Here is a 5,600-nt window from a genome sequence, read left to right as displayed (position 1 = left end):
TTAATTGTACCATTTATTAATTTGATTACGAAGGAAACGCCAAGAACAAATCTACGTTTCTCAAGAGACGGTAGGGACAGCAGAAGCAACCTATTTTCATACGGAGGAAGAGAGGCAATCGTATCTCAACCCAAATTCCTAAGGGCAAACAGCCTGAATTGCTTTTGAACAGATTCAATTGAACGTACGTAGCACCTACATGAAGGAGACCACACAACAGAGGCATACTCAACTATAGGTCTAATCAAACACATGTAAAGCCTTTTCGTAATATAAGGATCATCAAGCTCTTTGGACCACGTCTTTATAAAACTAAGCGCGGACCTAGCTTTGCTTAACGAGCGCTAAATATCCAAATTGAAACGTAACCTGTAATCAAATAGAACGTATAAATCGGTGAACGAATCGACGTCTTCGAACTGGTGCGAATCAATGAAATACTGAGTAATGAACGACTTCCTTCTTAAGATAGAAAGCTTCTTACATTTATTTAAATTTAGTTTCAGAAGATTCAAAGAGCACCATGCAACCAAATTATTCACATCACTTTGAAGATGATGTGATTGCGATTCTACGGAAAAGGAAGAAAACAGTTTCACATTATCAGCATACATTAAGATCTCGCTGAATTTAATCACGGAGGGCAAATCATTGATGTACAAATTAAATTAAATGGTTCCTAAGTGGCTACCTTGAGGTACGCCAGACGTCAAGGGGAATTCATCCGAGGTAATGAGGTTAAACAAAACCGTGAATGATCTACCATGCAGATAAGAGCTTAACCAATCTACTAAGAAGAAACGTAAGCCAGAGGCTTGGAGTTTAAACATAAGTAGTGTATGGTTAACCAAGTCAAACGCTTTGCTAAAGTCAGTGTATATGACATCAGTGCGAGAGCCACTAGAAAAAGCCTTGAAAACTTGAGAAGTAAACTCTAACAGATTGGTGATCGTAGATCTTCCCTTTCGAAAACCATATTGGAGAGGAGAAATATACGATTTAATGGAAAAGACTATATGCTGAGCCACAATTCGCTCGAACAGTTTAGGCAAGACACTCAACTTGGCAATGCCTCTGTAGTTCTCTACAAGTTGCCTACTACTACTTTTGTGAATACGAATAAGGAAACAAGTCTTCCTACACAAAGGGAAAACACCTAAATTTAAGCGCTTGTTCAAAATCTTTGAGATAACACCACATAGCTCGCCAGCACAAGATATAAGTACACATGGGGTCCATCAGATCCAGGCGAACAATTATATCTTAGAGAGCTCAATCCTTCAAAAACGTCATTTTCAGATATAACAAAGTTAGGAATTGAAATCAAATTAGAAATCGGATATGGATAGTTTGCTGATAAATCAAAATTGGCAGTTGACAAGTTTTGTCGAAAGTATTTCGCAAAGAGATTTGAGGTCTCAAAATCGTCCGAGGACTCGGAGCCATTAAAAGACACATGCGAGGGATTTATGGAGATTTTTCCTTTGGAATTAACGAAGTTCAAAAAGTATTTAGGATTGGCAAACAAGGAGCATTTAACAAACTGTAGGTATCTCCAATAGTATTGGCGGTTGAGGGAATTAAATTCATACCTTTCCGCTGAGTAAGTGATATAGTCGAAAGAAAAGCCACTTTTCGAAAATTTTTTGAAAAGCTTGTTTTTCCTATTCTTGTAATGTTTAATTGGTGTATTAAACCACGGGGGACACTTGCTGTGAGGACGGGAATGCTTGATCGGAACGGATGCAGAAATAGCTTGATTTAATATATTGTAGAACGACGACAGTAAGCTATCAATACTTCCCACTGAGACATCAAGTACAATATGAGAAAGATGTGATTTTGGCATTGAAACATTGATTTTATGGAAATCATAAAATTTATATGAAAAATTTGAATTTGGAACGTTATAGAAGTTCAACGAACCAACATGCTTGTAATGAAAGGAAATACCCAATGCTGGATGATATGGATCCTCAGGTAAACTAAACGGAAGACAACGATTAACGCAAATGTCAGGAAAATTGGCATAGTAAAGATGAAGCAATCTACCATTGCAATTAGGGGTACCATTGTATTGAACTAAATTATGATCAAATAATTCATTAAAGAACACAACGGCTCTACCAGATGTTGAGGTAGCAATCAAACAGCCAGAACTATCACTGTAACACCAAGTGACTTGAGGCAAATTGAAATCACCCAACGCAATGACTATATCGGTAGGTTTAGATTGCTTGGCAACTTCATAAATGAGGGTGGCTTGTTTCTTATATACAGAGATATCCGAATTTGGGGGAATATAGGAGCAGTTCACATATATGTGTTTATTAGGAAATTTCACTCGAATGGCGATAAATTCAGTAGTTGATAAGTAGAGTAGTTGGAAATTCAACTGAATAGGGGGGGACTGCCGAAGAAATGGCAATTAAAACACCACCACCATTGCGATACAATCGATCGTTTCTGAAAACTTCAAACGAAATATGGAAAAGTTCCGACGAATGTAGATCCGGCTTTAAACAAGTTTCAGTGAAGATCAAACAGGAAAACTCCGTTCTCGCTGAATTTAGAAAGGTAGAACGAATTTTTGAGTTTAGGCACCTAACATTTTGATAAATGAGAGAAAATGAGCCTGAAGAAATATTTAGTTTTTTGAAGGGGAAAGAGCTACTGCATTAGCATTACGGGGTCGATCCCGAGGGATAAATTCCTTAATTAAGGAATGGTTTATTTAACATCAAGTTCCTATTTTCAGTCGGTACTAGAATTTTAAAAGATAAGATACCTCTAGATTGAGAAGGAGCCAATTTGAAAATACTAAAGCTCTTTAAATTGACAGAAGGGACTTTCACTGTCAGATAACTTTTTATGTTATCAACAGATGTATTCGGTGCTAGTCATTACACAAATTTTGCCTTTCTGGGAGGAACTGCCTTCAAGCATATGTCATCCGTACTAAGAGCAGCAGGGTTCACGGATGGGGAGTTATGAGTTAGGGAAAATATAGAAGGGGTAACCACACTTGTACGAGCAGCTTGTACGACGTGCCCAGTTTGGCGACCGGCGTTCACACTCGAACAGCCAGGAGGAGAGGACGATTTACTATTATCATTGTTAGTTTTAGGCGATGACGCCTGAGAAGATTGAGCGACATCAATGGGAGGAGATATCCTTGCCACTTCAGCATAGCTCAATCCAGAAGGACTTCCCGGTTTTTTTGTAACTTTTATGTTACCGGCCGACTCAGCCGTGGCAGAAACGCTAACATTCTTTGTAGACTTTAAAGAATCGCTAACTTGCAACAACGAAACGGACTTAGCAGAACTCAGAGGTGATAAACCACATGCTACGCTACGAGTTGAAACTTTGCTAGCTGGAGAGGAAGATGACTGCGCAATATAACGACACTCATAAACCTGTTCTTGATTATTTCAAATTTCTCCCACAAGGAGCCGAGATTTTTGCTCAAATCTGACAAAACAATTTCACAACTCCGTGAAGAGTTTGTAGAAATCAATGTCTGCAATCAGGACATGGCCGTCGTAAACTTTTAGAAGGGTTAAGGTCTGCATCAGCAGCACGGCCGATAATATCAGCACACTTTGCATATCCAAAACGATCACACAGCCAACAAGAAATGAATCGTTCAGCAAATTAAAACAAATTTCTCAGTTCCCTGCCCACTGTAAATATAGAGCGAAATCTAAAGAAACTGTAGACGTAGATTAACAAGCAAAAAGAGAGACTTTTACTAAGAGCTCAATTGTTGATTGATTACACTAAACCAAAATGATTTTTTCAAATAAATGGTTATTAAATTCTTATACGTTAAATTCACACTTTACTCTTTTAAAGAGCTTTTAAAATTAAACACGAATAAAGTAAAAAAGCTTAGATAATACACTAAAAAAATTGAAATATTTCTTGCACAGAATAAAAACGCGACTACAACACGCACGCAGAGTTGTCAAACTGAGCATATGAAACGTAATTGTAAATAATGATCCTACCGTTAAGAAATATAGCTGTAAATAAAAGAACTTTGAAGTGTATTTCTCTTGAACAAAATATCCGTGATCCAGTGATACGCACTGTATCTTAGAAAAGCGTATTTCATAACAATATACATAGAAAGCTGTATGGGTTTTGCTGTTGCTGTCGCGTTCAAAAGTAATGAGATTGTTAGCAGGCGCACCTATTGAAGAAACTTGGTACAAGATGGAATGATATATATATTAAATGTTCCCACAAGATTAATACGACGCTCGAACTTCTAGGTATTTACGCCTTTCCAATGGTATTTGTTCTGAGTGGTTTAGTAAGGGTCGAGCATTTAACCTGCCTTAGTTCTGGCAGTTCTAAAAATGCCAACAACACGCGGTGTTCCCAAGCGGTCCCCCATCTAAGCACTAACCGCGCCCGACGCTGCTTAATTTCGGTGATCGGACGAGAACCGATGTATTCAACGTGGTATGGTCGTTGGCATAAGGATTCTGTATGAAATGCCTTATTGAGAAAAATTTATGAAAACTCTTAACACTGACCATTTATAAGACTATATTTCATACGTATATTGTTAAGCATTCTCTTCATATATTATACCCTGCACCTGCACTTGATTCAGCGTAACTTTCTGAATCGATCTAAGCCTGCCTGTCCGTCACATGTCTATTCATGTAAGTTTTTGTTCAAACCTACTGTTGAATAATCAATCGTTGAGATAATATAATGAAAAATAGCCCAAGCTTTGGCCCAAGAACGAACGCTTTTGAAAATGGTTCGGATTGGTTCGCCTTTTCGAAAAAATAGACAATTTTGAGAATATCTCGACGAAACACGCTAAGTAATAGCATTTCGGCATTCTACATTGATATAAAAAATATGGTTCGCTAGAGAGAATCTTCTGAATCCCTCTCGTGTACTGCTTCCTGTGAAAACTTAGTGTTTATATGCCAAAAAAGTATCATTTCTAATAATCCATGGTGACAATTGGTCTATAATAGTAAGTTGGCAAAAAATCAACCTTACCGAATTTGTACCGCATATAACGACTCTTAGGAAATGTAAGCCCTTATAGCCCTTATAGCCAAAAAGGCTTAATTGTTAATGTTTCATGATGACAATCTACGTACAATAGTAATTTAAAATAACGGACCAAATTTGAACAACGTGGTTCTATTTCTTGTACCCAACCCCATACACAATTTATATTATGAAAATTGGTCCATAGTAGCAACTTAGCAAAAAGAATTTAACAGCAATGAATTTGGATCACATAGGTTTATTTTAAGATCCTGACGTATATAAGGGTTGTCACGAAAAGCAAGCCCTATTACGAAAAGAAAGTACGAAGTTTTCTATGACTAAAAATGAAAAATAATAAAGTCTTTAGTAAGCAAATTAAATTTGCTAAATTTGGACCACGTTATGTCATGTTTGGGGCATCCTGCAATATGCGAACATTCATGAAAGTATGACGTTACGGGAAAACAATGTATAATATTTGGCGTGCTGTCACCAAATCTATGGAAAAATTGCACTAGGCGATGTAATGTAGGGCATTGGAAGGTCCCCCTTACCCGAGTATACTTGTTTAT

At 37.4% G+C, this 5,600-nt stretch overlaps 1 non-coding gene across 1 annotated transcript; it reads right to left on the bottom strand.

Moving 5' to 3' along the window:
* Window positions 1–4,368: 4,368 nt before the first annotated feature.
* On the bottom strand, window positions 4,369–4,487 carry LOC119640665. The gene has a single exon (XR_005247698.1). It is a non-coding gene; the product is annotated as a 5S ribosomal RNA (ribosomal RNA).
* Between the last annotated feature and the right edge of the window lie 1,113 nt (window positions 4,488–5,600).

The sequence above is a fragment of the Glossina fuscipes genome, unplaced genomic scaffold, assembly GCF_014805625.2.
Source record: "Glossina fuscipes isolate IAEA_lab_2018 unplaced genomic scaffold, Yale_Gfus_2 121, whole genome shotgun sequence".
Lineage (NCBI taxonomy): Eukaryota > Metazoa > Arthropoda > Insecta > Diptera > Glossinidae > Glossina > Glossina fuscipes.
Note: the sequence above shows the minus strand (reverse complement) of the source record. Positions and strands in the feature narration are given on the sequence as shown.